The following is a 16,507-nucleotide window of genomic DNA, read 5'->3' as shown; positions in this document are numbered from 1 at the left end:
TGTTTTACCTATTTGAAGACGAAATATTCCATGGTAAACATTATGATGATGTAAATTTAAATTATAATGTAATAATTAGTGCGTATGGAATAGTTGTGAATCCGGTTTGCCGACCACAGCTGATGCCATGTTTCCAAAACCTATTCTCGGCTTGTACATTGTATAGAAGGCACTGCTGTTTAGTAAGGTCACCAAATACTAAGGTGTCTGTCCAGAAAATGTGCTGCGGAAAATCAATATATCGATTTGGTTTATACATAAACAGAACAACTGCTCACAAGAATTAAGTTGAAAACTTCACAGAAGAAATTTAAGCAAACTTTGAGACGTCATGATGCATAAATCAAATATGTGTTTTTGTTAAAAGATTGTCAATTTATGATCGTTTTAATTAATGCAATAAATGAATAAAAAGTGTTAAATAAATAAATGAAAATAAGAAACTAAAAACAAAACATGTTTAGTATAATCCTAACCTAAAAATAAATCACCTTTGTGTATTCAAAGCCAGGAAGATCGATTCTACTTGAAGAGGTGAATCGATATTTAATTATAGAACACACTAGACGAGAGTAAAAGTGTGTTTTAAAACATGCTGACACCACACTCTTGTTTGCCAAAAAAAGTGAAGTTTGTATATATGATTACGTACCTCTTAGTCGATAGTCGGTCGACCTTGGATCTTCAGCTTAATGATGCTTGCATCCCGGCTGTTTCACAACACTGCACGGACGTATATATTCCAGGACGCGGCGAGTACAACACCAGTTGTCAAACGAGTCAAAATGGCGATGGACGTTTGAACAACAACTTTTAAAACAAGGCGAGTGACGTTCACTTCCCTGCGCGTATTGCCATCGACTGAGACACAGCACCGGCATTTACGGCCGTGGTATAAAGATTCATTTTACCTCGCAGTAATCTTGACACTGGTCTGAATACGTTTAAATAAACAAAAAAATAATAAAAGGCAATTATGCATGTAGGTGCTCTTGTAACACCAGCTGGAAAATGACCAAAACAAAAGAACGGCGTTCGATTTAAGAGCGCGGGAATGTTGCCCGCCAATTTTACGACAGTGTTGTTCAAAATTAGAATCCAATTTACATATAATTGACGGTAGGTACGTACTTACTAATTCACTAACATAACCACGAAATAAAAGTTTAAAAAAAAACGCCAAAACTGTTATAAATTATTCATGCACGTAAGAGGAAAATACAAACCCGGTTTATTTTAAGTAGGTACCTTAATAATTTCACACAAAAATGCTTTCTTTTTCTCTGTTGACGTTTAAATGATCAACTTTGTTTCTCGACTTGTATCCTCTAAATGAAACGAAATCGTTTCCGCTTTTTGCGTAATACAGCTGACAAAGACGATAATATCGTCATCGTTTGTGACATTTGACATTTGGTTTTTGATTAAGGGGTCACAATTAGTTTGTCAAAGTATTTTTATTCTCAACGTGCATACTCCGACATACGTTTATTCACTTTACGAATACTCACACCTACAAACATTCAAATCTACAAAATTTCTTGATTGATTTATTTGAACATATAAGGCAGATAAAGATATAAAAACCTTTTACAAACGATATATTGAAAATAATAAAAATGAAATAATAAATAACAATAACATTAATATATAATTAGTGTAAATCTTTTAATTTCTAGAAAAAAAAGAAAATAAAAAGACGAAAAAATATAAATTATAAACTTTTTTGAATAAAATAATAAATTTGTTACTTTTGTTTATAAAAATTATCTTCCTCTAACTGTTTTTTATCGCTCAATATTGAATATCTCGTCGATGCAGTGTTATTTTGGTTGTAAATTGCTCACAGATCCAAGGCAATACAAGATTATTAAACCAGCGTTTTTCTTACCAGTCCAGACTGATATGAAGCAAATGTGGTTCAAAACCACTACTATTTATTTTAATTCATTGAAATCAAACCAATGATATCTAGCATAGTACCCACGCGCTAACCACTACACTACGGAGGCGGATAAATTATACTTTAAAATAATTTGTTAATTTCTAATTATTAAAAAAAAACACTTGTTCTTTTACCACTTAAGTTTATTTACGACGACTAGTTTCGGAAGCTAAACTTCCATCTTCTGGTCTAATTGTAAACATTTAAATTTTAATTTGTATTCAATAATAATTATAATCTCCTCAATTTACGACCTAGTTCCATTTCTTTTAATATTTCATACCCCGCATTTGCGAAATATGTAGCGCAGTTTATAACATCGGAAGTAGAAATGTAATCAATAACTGCTTTCAAAAATATATACTTTTGCACAAGGGCTGTTGCGGAAGGACATGAATTCAACCCTTTATATAAAAATAAAGATTAACATTGGTCGTAAAAAAGTATTTATTTAAAACAGGTTTCTTTGTATGCGAATTCTCTATTACGGCCTATTGCACTGACCGTTTTTGAAGCTTCATAATAACTTATCAACGTCTTTTGTCGTATCTTAAAACATATTTGTAAAAAATATTTAATAACGTTCATAAAATGATAGCTTTATTTTTGTTTTTGTTTTAACGATAAAGAATAAATAACAAATAAGTTATTTTAGTGTGATATCACAATAATGTATACGTTTATTTTAATTTTAATAATGACACTCAATAATAATACAGATGTACATACATACGTTGTCACTGTTTACATATAAATAACACTTATTTAAATATTACTTGACAATTTGCTAATTTAGTTGGGACATTAAAATGTTTTTATATTACGTTTGGGAACATGAATCGTATTGTATTATTCGGAAAAATCCATCTTTGCTTAGGCGGTAAAACAGGTAATTTTTATGCGGATTATGTACACTTTTTTATAGGATTTTGAAGCTATGCGATTTTAAATGTAATGAAAACTTATCCCTTATTTTTTTATGTAGTTCAAGTCCTTTTTTAAAATTTAGACTTGTGCAAGTTACAACCGTTAAAGTGTGATTGTGTCACTGGCACATCGTATTACAGATAAAAGAGATGCTTTATTTAGAAGAAAAAAAAACAGAAAAAGCACTTCCTTTTTACGAACAATTTCCTATATGTGGATATTTAATTAAAGAAAATGCTCTTCCGTTTTAATTTTTATGATTTTTTAAAAACTTTTTCTATGCGATTTTTGGTACATTCTATCATTTTGATTTGAAGTTATGCTGTTTTTAAAAATAATGGAACCTATCCCCCAGTTTTGTATGTACTTCAAGTCTTTTTGTGCGACTCCCCGGGGAACGTATCTATCGTATAAAATGAGACCCAAGTGTAAAAATGATTTTTTTACCTTTTGAGATCACTATCCATCCTGCGCTACTGATTTTTAGATAAAGGTGTGAAATATATTGAATGATATGTACCATATATGATGTAAGTACCTAAAAAAAAAACTCAGGATGAAGGATATTACTGCTACTGAAGAGGAAGTACTAGAATATGAAAATACCAACAATGTCTAGTGCACTTGGGGTTGCGAACCCGTACTCATACGAGGTGTTGCGGTAGGTTATGGTTAGCGTCTTTAGCTACCATGCTGGAGGTCATGGGTTCAATTCCCAGGAGGGGGTGAAAATAAATACTAGTGATTTACACTATAATATGTATTTAATATTACCCTCGGCTGGTCCCGGAAGCGCAGGAGGGATCACTTTGCCTTCATTTAAAAAACGATGCAGTGCTCTATACACCATTGGGTACGATTAAAGGGTTAGAAGAAGAAGAGGACTCGTACGACGTAGTACTACCTTGTGTAAGTTGTATGAGAGGTAATTTCTAAAGAAAATATTTCGGTACTGTCCATTGTGACTCAGGTGTAAGCCAGATTGATCATACTCGGTAATATTCGAAGTATTTAGAAGGCGTGGAAAATTGTCAATAAGTAAAAATTTGATTGCAAATATTACTATTTCTACATCTTTTTTCACAGAATTTATGACTACCAGTTGTTTGAAGAAACGTACATAATTTGTTATGTAATAGTACCGTGTATTTTAAAACGTAATATTACTAGAATATTTCTATCTATGGCACCAGGTGATTTAGTAGTCAGATAGTGACGTTAGTTTTCTGTTGTGGAATGTTATCATACACAAATAATGTAAGCAACATAATACTTTATCAGATTTAAATAAGAAGTTTGTTTCGTTATCTGCTGATGTTTTCAAAAGTGCACTACCTATGTAGGTATGGTATACATGAATTTAGATGAAGGTTAACATATTGCTCACTCCTTTAAACAACGTCAAATATAAAAAAAAAACTTGATATTTCAGGAGATCGTTTTTAAAATTTAAAAATAGAATAAAATGTATTAAAAACAAATATCAAGCCACTTATTGAATTTTTTACTGTGCAATAGATCTTTTTAGGTAAAACTTGAATGTTTTTTCTGAAATATTTAGTATACTAAAAAAAAACAATACATTTTTAATTAATGTTTTACTTAGTAATTACCACTATTTTTTAAAATCTACTGTGACACGTGTTTCGATGCATTCCGCATCATTTTCAAACACCGAATGCATCGAAACACGTGTCACAGTAGATTTTAAGAAATAGTGGTATTTACTAAGTAAAACATTAATTAAAAATGGATAGATTTAACCACAAAGTGACTGAATCAATTAATGAAAAAACAATACCTTTTCTTCAAAATGCAAAAACAATACTTTTTACCCAGTAGCGGGTAAATATTAAATTAAATATATGCCGTTTTTGCTGGGATAAATTACATTTTTTGGGCATTCCGAAAACTTGCACAACTGAAAATTGACGCTTTTTGATATATTATGACGTTGTTGAAAGGAGTGAGCGATACAATTTCTGTACAAGGGGGTGGAAAATACAAGGATTACTTTTAATAGTAAACTAAAACAAATAAGGTTTCTTGTATTTGAAAAAAAGAAGAGAATAAGTAGTTACTTTTTGTGTCACGTGTTTGTCGGCAAATGTTTAAAGAAAATTCACGTGGTTTTTTTCATGGAAGTTTCCAATATTTCCTGATTAAATGACGTCTTATTCTGAGAACTATTTAGTAATAAATCAAAAATATTTTCCTGCTCTTCTTTACTTATTTTTAATTATTAACTTTCATCACATTTGATGTAATCGTATGGGGAAAATTGGAATTTTCGTATTCTCAAACCATACCACAAGCCACAAGTAAAAGCATGATGAAAGAATTTCTGATTGATTTGGTCATGCCAAGTCGCTCTATTCTCCAATTCGCGTTTGCCAAATATACTCTCTTTTTCAAAATTTTCTCGTTATCAAAACCACTTTAAAAAAACCTTTCATTATATTTTGAACCATCCCTAACTCAAATTTGCATTTCTTCGTAATGTTTTCATTTTATATTTTATCTTTTATGGATTTTTCTACATATTTGTGTAGGATTGAATATTGTTGAAATGCGATCCCTCCCACGAATGTGTGGCAAAACGATGTTTGATAGAAGTTCGAATGATGAAATAAGGAAAGAATGCAAGGCTGAGATAAGCATTATCGACAAAATTAAGAAAGGTGTGTTGAGATTGTTTAGACATGTGAAAAGTATGAGTGAGGAAAGAACGGTTTAACAAATTTATGGGGCGAATGTAGTTGGAAAAAGAAGCAGAGGAAGACCGAGGAAAACATGGCACAATCAAGTTTGTCAAATACTTAAAAGCGGCCGGGTCAGGAGTCGTAATAATCGTCGGGTATGTATGAGGAGATGCACGAATGTGGAAGAGGCGAAGAAGAGGCTATTCTCTCTGCCTACCCCTGCGTGATGGTTAGTTTGTTAGTTTTTCTCGTTAAAGATCTTTATGGGTAACCGTTATCCTGACTCATTAGAAATGTCTCTTTTGTTATCGATTTCCTGATTCACCAAGTCTATGACACATTCAATACAAAATTTCATACAATTCATAAACAAAGCCAAGCCATCTTTTAATGCTAACCAAAAAAATTAAAACCATTTGTTTTTTGTTTCATTTCAATGACTTTTACACAAAGAAAATCATCTTCAATATTATTATGTAAATTTCCGTTCGAGACTATTATGAGGCCACTCACCCGAATTTCAAATACAAAGTAACTTTATATTAGTACCATCTTTAATGAAGTACATTTTGTAGAATTTGAGACGTAATTTCATACAAATCAAATATGTAAATTTAAAATATTACATATTCTCTCTTAAAAATTAGGGTTGGTTATATTGTTGGATCTGGAGATCTAATGATTTTTATTAAATTAATTTATGTATCCACAATATCGCAACTCTTTACACGTGATTTGTGAGGCGTTTAAAAAAAATTAAGGTTGAAATTCAATTTCTATTTATAAATATTAATCATTGCCAATTAAATTATTTATCAATCACAATTTATGTTAGTATAGAAGAAAACGTTTAATTAATTGATAACTTATAAATAAAACTTAAAAATTTGGTATCAATGCATTTATCATATAAACATTTGAGGTCATTTTAAAATTATGTAAAATCAACAATAAAAATAGTTTAACCACAAATGTGGTTATAAATATTAATGTATTGCATGATGCGTACTATTAATAATGATAATAATAATAAAACTCATGTTTTTTTATGTATGGTGAACTACATTTTTATCCCACGTGACAGATGACTGTTCACTGGATATGAATGATAGTGGAATTCTGTTTCACCGATTCGATCACAGGAAATCTGACACATAATCAAAAGTTTTAAAATTTAAATGCCGCAGACCATATTTCCCATGCCATCTTCTCACATATGTGTGCATTTCTGTGGTAACCACATTTAATTGTAATAAAAAATATTGTAATAAACATCAACCGTAAAAGGTATAAAAACTAAAAATGTGACTAATGGGTAACTATTACTTTTTTGGAAACCTGATTCGTTAATTTTTCTCGGTTTATATTTTTTACTATGCTAATTTTTTAAATGATTTATATTTGAAGCAATGACTTTGTGATTTTCCATTTTATAATTAAAGCATTATTTTGTTTTAACGTTACTTTAAATATTTTATTATAACTTAAAAAGAAGTGGTTAGCTTCGAAACCGGTAGACATAATAATTAATTTATAATAAAATATTCAAAGTGATTAAAAAAAAGTTTTATTTTTTTATGTCAAATAAATATAAAACAGTCAATTTTTTCTGATTTATTTGGATTGATTATCTTCGATGAGATGTCAAAAAATAATATGAAAAATAACTCTTTTGGATAACTATAATTGGAGATAATCCAGATTTGCGAGTATTTGGACACACTCAAACTGTTGTAAATAAATTCATTGTCAAATTATAAGCTTAAATTATAAAACGAAAATAATATTTTCTGGCGTTTCTCATGTGTGTGATTATAATTCAGAATTCGGACCTCACATACCAGGAAAAGAGTTTCTGCTCAATAAAAAGATTCTTTTCATCTCACCAATAGATGTCTCTAGTGAAGTTCTAGTGATTCAAGAACAATGTTCCAAAATTGGTTCATATTTACAGAACATCTAAGAATATGAGTAGTGTGGTTGTCAATCATGGGTAGAATTGGTGAATGTTACACGTGTGTAAAGTGATCACTTAAACCATTCTATGACGGTCAAATACCCAGATTTCCATATTCTTCTTCATCTTTGATGAAATGACAAAAAATAATATCACGAATATTATTTATATGTCATAATCACCCGAAAAAAGTTTTGTAAATTATCTTCGCATCTTATTTTCGTCACGACTCGATAGACGTGCCTTAATACAATATTACACAATAGCATAATAGTAGGTACCTACACAAAAGATTGCAAACTTACTAACCATAAATGTTATATTTATTTATTTTCATGTTATAGGATTTTTCTCCATACAGCTTCGTCGTCATGAAGCGATTTTGCGTTGCCCTGCAGCATTGAATATAAATACGATAAAAAATACTGGAGCACGATACTTTGTTTCTTTTATGGAGAATTGCTTTTTTATCTTTATTTACGTTTGTAGCCTTTATTGTGAAGTGACTAGCGAGTCTGGTAATTGTGCTGGGGGTTCCGAGTTCGATTTCTAGGGGGGCAAAATATGTTAGTAGAAAACATAAAAAAGTCAAATTCAAAACAGTACAAAGTTAATGAAATATTTTTAATCATAAACTTGCAAACGTTCATACATGTACATGTTTGTATACAGTGGTGGGATTTAGAACCGGTGCCTAAATTTTTTGGAGTTCGCCGAACCGGTCCTTAACCCTTTGTTTTCACACAATATTCTGATTGAGATCATATATGAAAAATAAGATAGTAAATAATAATAACAAAAAAAAGTTATTTTACTTAGTAAAAAAATATCGTAAAAGATTTACGCTTCAGCATTTGAAGCATTCTGTGAATGTTCTGTTTATGTGCAGAATAAAAAAATAAATAAATGAATAAATGTAAAAACCTATTTTAATAGGGAGGGGGGTAGAGGCTCGAGGGCGAACCGGTTCTTGAAAACTTTGAATCCCATCACTGTTTGTATATACTTATACATAAATATACATAAATATACATACCTTGTTTACGTTGGGAGCGGATAAGGATCAGAAGAAGAAGACAAATACGCACATATAATTTGAGCAGTAATATAGGACACCAATTTAGTTTTCAATGGAACGTACTGCCGTCTCACCAAATTATATTAGAACCACTACTTTGATACAAATGTCAATTTTAATAGAATATTCAATCGTCCATGTCTCAAAATTGAGTTAACATTTTGAGCTAAGCATAATCGTATTGGTCTAGAAATTGAAGTCAGCATAATCTTTAAACTGAGAGCTTTTAAAAGAAAATGAACCTCTAGTACTGTAAACATGTAATACATATTTTTATTTATAAATGAGAAAATATGGAGCTCTCAACAGATTGCGAAAAATGGTGAACGACGTAGATTGATGGTGGTGGAAATATGTATATTCTCCGTTCTAGATTTTTTGTTCTCTTGTTTCAGCGGCTACATAGAGTAAAATTCGAAATAATTTATTGTTTTTGCTGGCATAACAGATATAAAATATTTTCACCGGCTGTTATATTTAGGTAATATCACATTTCAGATGTACCTTGTTAAGATTTTTGATAGAAATAGCCGAATAAACAACCTATTTTTTTTCTTTACATTTTTTAAATTTTGTTTGTTTAATGTTTTTCCAGAAAACATTACATTATTATTAATTAACTAAATACTTCTTTTTATAAATATCATATTCTAATAACGTTGTACCTGTTGAAAAAATTATTGTACTTGGGGAGAGGGACTTACACTCAATATTTATGTATTTATAGTTCTTGATTAAGGATATATAAATAAGATCTTTTTTCTTCGTTCACTTTTTATTTTTAAAAAATTATGATTTACAAAATAAGTATTTTTAATTATTATTTTTTTTATTTAAAAAGAGAAATATTTTTTTTTTATTATTTACACAAGAATTTCATTTTCAAACTATTTCTGTGAGCCTAAGCGGCTCATTATTAAAAATAGGTATCAAATTGTGGTAGAGTGGTTTCGAACCGAGAAACTCTGACTTAAGAGTCCGGGACACTAACCACGGGACCACAACCCGACACCGATTTAAATTATTAAAAATCGATAACTACATTATATTAATAGTACGTAACATTAACTGATTTAGTATTAACTTTGTGGAATAACATGATGATTGAAATATAAAAATAAAACACTCAAAAAAGACCACTTTTGAGTTTATTTATGCAAATATTATTTTTGTAATTGGCCATTTTTACATTAAAACACTCAATAATGGTCTCATACAATTGTTTTATTTTTATATTGAAAATATAATATGTGTATTATTATTTTCAGTTTTTATAAGGTAGAAATGTATCGGTATAATTTAAGTAGGAAGTACATATCAATTTTGTATTTATTTTAAGGAAATATTTAAGCATCGTGTTGGTTTTTATTTATTAGAAGCAAATAAAAATATTATTTATAGCTTTGACCACCACAAGACAAATTTCCGAATGAACAGTTTATATTTACTGCAGTACGATACGATTACGTGTGTGTATGGATATAAATATAAGAATTAATCATATGTAGGTAACATACGTAAAAAATGGGTTTAACCATTCTATGCTCTAAATAGTGTAATATGTATCATCTATAAAAAATCAAAACTTAAACCTTATTCTGTAACAGATGTTTTGAGAACGTGAGTTTTATTTATAATTTATGCATGTAAAATGAAAGATTTTACCCTGTAATTTTATTGGAATTCTGCAACATGAGGCATCGTTTTAAATATTGCAAACCACTTAAAGAAGGAAGAAAATGGGATGCCTAACGTATGAATTTTAAACCAAATCTCTTATTCTGAGTCAGAAATAATGAGGTTGAGGTTTTATTCTTTTTCGGAACGTTTTGAAGTTCATCGCTCCTAAATAATATTAAAGATTCACTTTCCTCGCAGGAAGCTGTTAACATTGCATTCAGGTAAATCTCGCGTGCTAACCCGATCACCATGCTGCTAAGATATTTTTCCTGTGAACACCTATCACGATAAAGCGCTGCATTTATGAGTCAATGATACACAATATTCAAACCTCAATTTCTCAGGAAAAGAGTATTCGTTTCGCAATAAAACTTTTGGATTAAAACTTGATTTATTCTTCCATGAATACCGTGAGCACTTTGGTGGATTTAGTAGATGTGAGTCGTTCATGAAGGACCGGATCTTAATAATCCGTTCATATACATATGTATAATACATTGATTAAATAACCGATTTATGTACTCGTATATTACATGAAATAATAATATGAACATATCTACATACTACACATCTTATATCGGGTTGTGGTCCCGTGGTTAGTTTTGCAGACTCCAAGTCATGTTCTTTGTTTCTTGGTTCAAACCCACTCTACCATAATTTGATACCTTTTTCGAATAACAAACCGCTTAGGCCTACAGAAATGGTATGAAATTGATGTATTTTTGTGTAAAAACAAAAATATTGCCCTTTGAATAAAAAAAAATCTTCTAAATCAACGAGCAAGGAATTGATTTTAAAAGACAAAAGAAAAACCCTGTAAATACCAGACTTCCATATTCTTCTTCATGCATATTGACATGTAAAAATTTCAAAATAACTCCTAACTGGAGAAACCCAGATTTGTGAACAAGTATTTGGACATTCTCAAAATGCTGTAAATAAATATTCTTCATTTATTTTTTATCGATTTTTCACGTCCTTAAGTTATTTTAGTAATCTTGATAAATTGTTGACTTGTAAAAATAAGACTTGTTTTTTTTTTCAGGTATGTAAACCAAGCAGTAAATTGCAGTTGTTTGAGCAAATGATGTTTGTAAGTACTCAATACAATATTTGTAATAAAGCTTAAGTTCTTGCCTAATTTTTAATACGAGTATTTATTACCACATTGTATAATAGTGTATTAATCTACTAACTCCGTGACTTTTAAATTATGTGTTTATATTTGATCATTTTTTACGAAATTCGCGTTTTCTTCATATTTAATTGCATTAAGTTATGAAGTGGAAGTAGGTAAATGCTTCACGTTGGCAGAACTGTTCGTAGGAGATCTCGCGTAAGAGGCTGGGTTTAAAATCTACATAATTTTTGTATTGAAATACCAACTCTCTGCTAACGCTAATTTTTATGGGGAGTGATCAAATTACTTGAAAATTTACGTGTGATTTTAGTAAACTCTTTAAAAAAAATAATTTAAACAAAAAAAAATTGTTAAAAACTTTGAGAGATTTTATAGGCAATGGACCCTTCTATTTCCTGGTCGTAACTCTCGCGAAGCTGTTTTTTCTCCCTCAAAAGTTCTTGGTAGCTGATGTCATTTTAAAAGTCATTTGAATAAAATAAATAACGTTTAAAATGCATTAAAGTATAAATATTGAAAAATCTAAAATTATTAATGTGATAATGCTAAAACCTACCTCCCAGTTGTCTATGTTCTCACTGATAAAAAATAAGAAACTGCTTCTACTCCAATCTCACTCTTTATGTTCCCAGGGTAACAACCTTCAAATTTAGGCTAAGAATCATATATGGTGTTTAATAATGACATTGATTTCAAAGCACATGTCACTATTGGCTAAAAAAAACAGTGTTTTGATAAAGTTAGATAAAAAATGTTAATCCACCTAGCAATTTATCTTAACATCGTTTATAATTCACAGTATACTTTTTTTTTGCAACTCTTTCAATCGTCTTTATTGTTTGCTGTCACCAGCTATTAATTAATTGCCCCTTAGGGCTTTAAATGTTGGAGCTAATAACAGAATAATTGACAACAACAAAAATGCGAGCTGTAAAAAATCTTAAGTCTCTTTAACCAATATTTAGAATTTTCTTTGCAAAATTACGTTGATCCAAATCTGTATTTATATTTCATGAATTTATACTACTCTTATGAAGTCACTTCGGATACTATAATTTGTTTTAGAAGTTCTACGGTTCACTTAAAGTATCGAAAAAAATACGAATTGATTTATCTAAAAATAACTTCTCAAGAACTTTCTGGAATTCCTGGTTTCATTTCGTTCCCAGATATCCAATACATCCCATACTTGGGGCTAAGCCTTGTATTTACAAAGAACTCAAACCAAACAACAATATACACACCTCAGAATAATTATATACCCTACGACTTCATACAGCCTCCGACGAAACGAGATTTCTAATATCTTGTAACCTAATATCTTTTCTCACAAAAAACTTTTGTTTTCTCAAAACTTTAGATTGATTTTTAGGCTTCTAGAGCACAGATTCCCAAAATAGACGGTGCTGCCTCCCGCGAGGGATGGAGAGATCATCTAGAGGAAGAGTCCCCAAACTTTTTCATGCTGGGAAGATGTTTTCAATCTTTAGTCTTCTCGCGATTGACCGTTAATATGAATCTTATAAGTACATACTTGAGGCCTTAGGAGAGAAAGGACAGCTGGAAAGTGGGAAATATGTTTATGTTCCTCTACCTTTTCCTTATTATCCAGGCAATTTACTTCCCCTCAACAACTGAAAATTTTGGCAGGGGACAGACACTAAGCCAGAAAAGTTTGGGAACCAGAGCTACCATAACCAGTCTAATGATACGTTTATATTACATCTACATTTCTTTGCAAATGATACACGTAGTAAAAACAACAAAAACAATTAATTTGTAATATTTTTATTATTATTATTTGTTCATCATTATCAGACAATATATCAATATAGATCATATAGTAGTATAATCAGTATGTATCACACTCGTCGTATCAATTAAGACACCTATGATGTATAACAATTAATTCCTTGATCTTCAAAACGGTTAATATCATTTCATTAGTTTCTTTGTTCATTATTTGTGTTAAAAAATTATGTCGTTCTTACAAAACACGCAAAGAACAAGTTTTGGTTCAAACGGTTGTTTTACTAAAATATAAACAAGTCCCCTTTTATAAAAAAGCAATTCAACCAAGAGTTTGTGCTTTGGAAACGACGTGTTTCAGACTACGAATTCGATCTTAGAACCTTGAAATCGAAATTCGTTAAGATCAGAATATATTTGTTACTCTTCTTGATGATCCGATAGCTATCAACGTGGATATTTATTTATTGAATGTCTACTCAAATAATATGGGAATTCCATTTGCGTCAATAATATGTGACCAACCATACAAAATGTATTAAAAACAGTTTTATAACAAGATATCCTGTAAGGGCCTTTGAGGTTGTATTTTACGAAAATGGCGCTATATTTACAAATTATCTTAATTTATTATTATTTGTTATTATTTTTAACTGTTTTATAACTTCTATTACACAAATCTTCTATCAAGCAATTATACTTTCTGCAACTTGAGCTGACTGAGAATTGATTTTTACTACCGTTTAGTATCGTTTTACTAACATACAGTTTTATTGCGATAAATTGATTTAAAAAAAAAAACACCTCTTTGAATAGCTGAATTATATTACATGTCTAGTTATTGAGTTGCCTGTTTTTACTATTATGTAAGGTGGCACGTATTTTGAAGCTTCAATCAAATTTCATTTTAATTATTGTTTTGGCATTAACTTTGTGGTAAGACATGATGAAATTGTTAATGAAAACACTTGTTTTTTACGACTTATATTTAATATTTTTTTACGTCTAATACCGGAAGCTACAAATGCTTCCGTCTTCGGGTCTGAATATTAACATTTAAACATTAGTTTATATTCAGACCCGAAGATAGTAGCATCTGTAGCTTCCAAAACTAGTCGTTCAAATAAATATAACTCAAGTGGTAAAAAACAAGTATTTTCATTTACAATTTCATAAAATTTTTATTATTTTATAACATCAAAAAATTTGGTACAATGGTAAAATTTTGAGAATGAGTAAAAAAACTATTTGCATAAAGTACATGTATACTTCCATTATATAATTTTAAATTTGTGATATTTGAAACTCTTGTTGATTTAATGTATGAATTACGTAAAAAGTTAAATGTTAAATATTGGAAAGTGCCAAATCTATTCACAGTGCTGCAATGAATTTATTATCAATGACATTTTAAGAATGTATCTTTGTCACTAATGAGAAAAAATCTCGATTAAAATAAGCGCGTACTATACAGTGTTCTAGGTAATTTTTTGAGATTGTCCCATTTCAACCATAGTCCTGAAATAAGATATAATATCGGGACAATTGATTTTATGGGTTCTTGCTATATTATTATGTTTTGTCTTGTATTTTATTCTGCAATCAGTGTGCATGTAATCATTTTTAAAATAGTATTTTCCTCATATTGGTAAGTATGATATATAATCCGGAAAGCATATGTTGTCTTCTTTTTCTTCGGCTTAGAATTACGATACTTCAGCTCAGAAATTCTCCACCTCGATAGCTGGGGCTATCTTTTCCCTTTTTTCTTTTGAATTTTGAATTTCTCTTTTATTTTTTCATAATAATTATATACAAGGGTATTATTTATTGATTCGGCATTAACTTTGTGGAATGACACATTGATTTTTTTTTAAATTAAACACATGTATAATACCACATAGTATTTCATTACGCACGACTAGTTTCAAAAACTGTAGATAAAAACAGATGTGTTTATCTACAGGCGAAAAGTAAAAACTAAGTATTTTTTTTAAATAAAATAATAATATTAAAAATAAACAAGAGTTTCTAACTCTTAATAATACAATTATAATCAATAAATATAATAATGAGTCCGTTCGTTAGATTGTGTATTATGATAAAGCTGATCTGACGATACTGTAGAATTGCCGGCACCAAACCTGACCTTCCATCTCGATTACTCTCTCTGTTCTCTCAGCAACCCCATCTTCTATTTCATTAACTGTTCTCGTTCTTCTTGACACTTTCACAAGATACTATGCTACTTTGTATGCTCTTATGCTTTAGTCCTACGTCCATTTTACTTAGCTGGATGCTCACTCTTCTGCACTCCAATTCCAGCTCATATCTTTCTCTTTCCAATATATGGCACCGCCACATCACATCTATCTTTTGTTTTAAGATTTACCTTCAAGTTGAATACAGAATACAGGCTAAATCATAAAGAAAATTATATTTTTTCACGACTGTGCTATATTTTTTATCAAAAGGGAAAGCACTATAAAACAATAATACAAAGATACAAACAGGGTTATTTTTTTCATAAAATGAGGTGGAACGTAGTTCCGGCACTTTTTTCACGGAAGTTTTTTTTTTAATTTTCAAAATCAATTGGACGAAACAATGTTTGTGCTAACGTAATTACAATCAATATTTATATAATTCGTCAAAATGATCAAATATGGTATTATAATGAATATTTAAATTTTATTTGAATATTTTTTGTAGTGAATTCCGGAATCTTTTCTGGGAGTTTATAAGTAAGTTCCGCGACATTTTTTGTTAAAAATAACCCTGGAAACACGTGAAGGGACCAAATCAGTTTTTACTTTGCACTTTTTTTCACGTTTTTCCATTATCTATTCATTGACCTTGTGACTTTGGCTTTGGGAGGTCCCAGAACCCTTATTTCTATTTACTTTAACGACCAAAACGAGTTAAACAATTTATCAGTGTACTTATTTGATAGATAAGTTTAGAAAAACATAATTTACAAATTCACTCCGTTCGATATGAATTTAATTTGATAGGTTTTCCGGTTTATTTTTGAAGAAACATGGTAATCCTGTTTTGCAACAATATAATGAAACGCACTGGTTACAGACCTCTGACCTATTGATATATTTTCGTATTTGTACACACGTATATTTTTATAAACTATCCGATAAAACAAACGGGAAAACCCAAGCGCTTCTTGATATGTATAATTATTATTTAGTTTATGTGTACGTATATTAATACAATATAAACGTTTGAGTATTCAATTCATGTAAATTAATGCGAAATCTTTTAATGTTTTCTACTGATAAAATACTCTTTCATATATGCAGTGCTAAAAGTATAG

At 29.9% G+C, this 16,507-nt stretch overlaps 2 protein-coding genes and 1 long non-coding RNA gene across 5 annotated transcripts in view; 1 reads left to right on the top strand and 2 right to left on the bottom strand.

Moving 5' to 3' along the window:
• LOC148301527 (uncharacterized) overlaps positions 1-863 on the bottom strand; it is a 96,313-nt gene extending 95,450 nt beyond the window's left edge. For all 3 annotated transcript variants that reach the window (XM_088273117.1, XM_088273118.1, XM_088273115.1), the window contains exon 1: positions 653-863. The gene's annotated coding sequence lies outside the window, so the exon portion shown is untranslated. The remainder of the gene's footprint in view (positions 1-652) is intronic.
• Positions 1-1,333, bottom strand: part of LOC148301526 (uncharacterized) — a 100,653-nt gene extending 99,320 nt beyond the window's left edge. Inside the window, exon 1 of the long non-coding RNA XR_015838782.1 lies at positions 1,227-1,333. This is a non-coding gene — a long non-coding RNA (uncharacterized LOC148301526). The remainder of the gene's footprint in view (positions 1-1,226) is intronic.
• Positions 1-16,507, top strand: part of LOC148301525 (uncharacterized) — a 213,380-nt gene that overhangs the window by 107,460 nt on the left and 89,413 nt on the right. The window lies entirely within an intron of this gene.

Source organism: Brachycentrus maculatus, unplaced genomic scaffold, assembly GCF_059751285.1.
Source record: "Brachycentrus maculatus isolate JH-2025_06_01 unplaced genomic scaffold, ASM5975128v1 h1tg000550l, whole genome shotgun sequence".
NCBI lineage: Eukaryota > Metazoa > Arthropoda > Insecta > Trichoptera > Brachycentridae > Brachycentrus > Brachycentrus maculatus.
The sequence above is the reverse complement of the archived record's forward strand: the minus strand, read 5'-3'. Positions and strand labels throughout refer to the sequence as shown.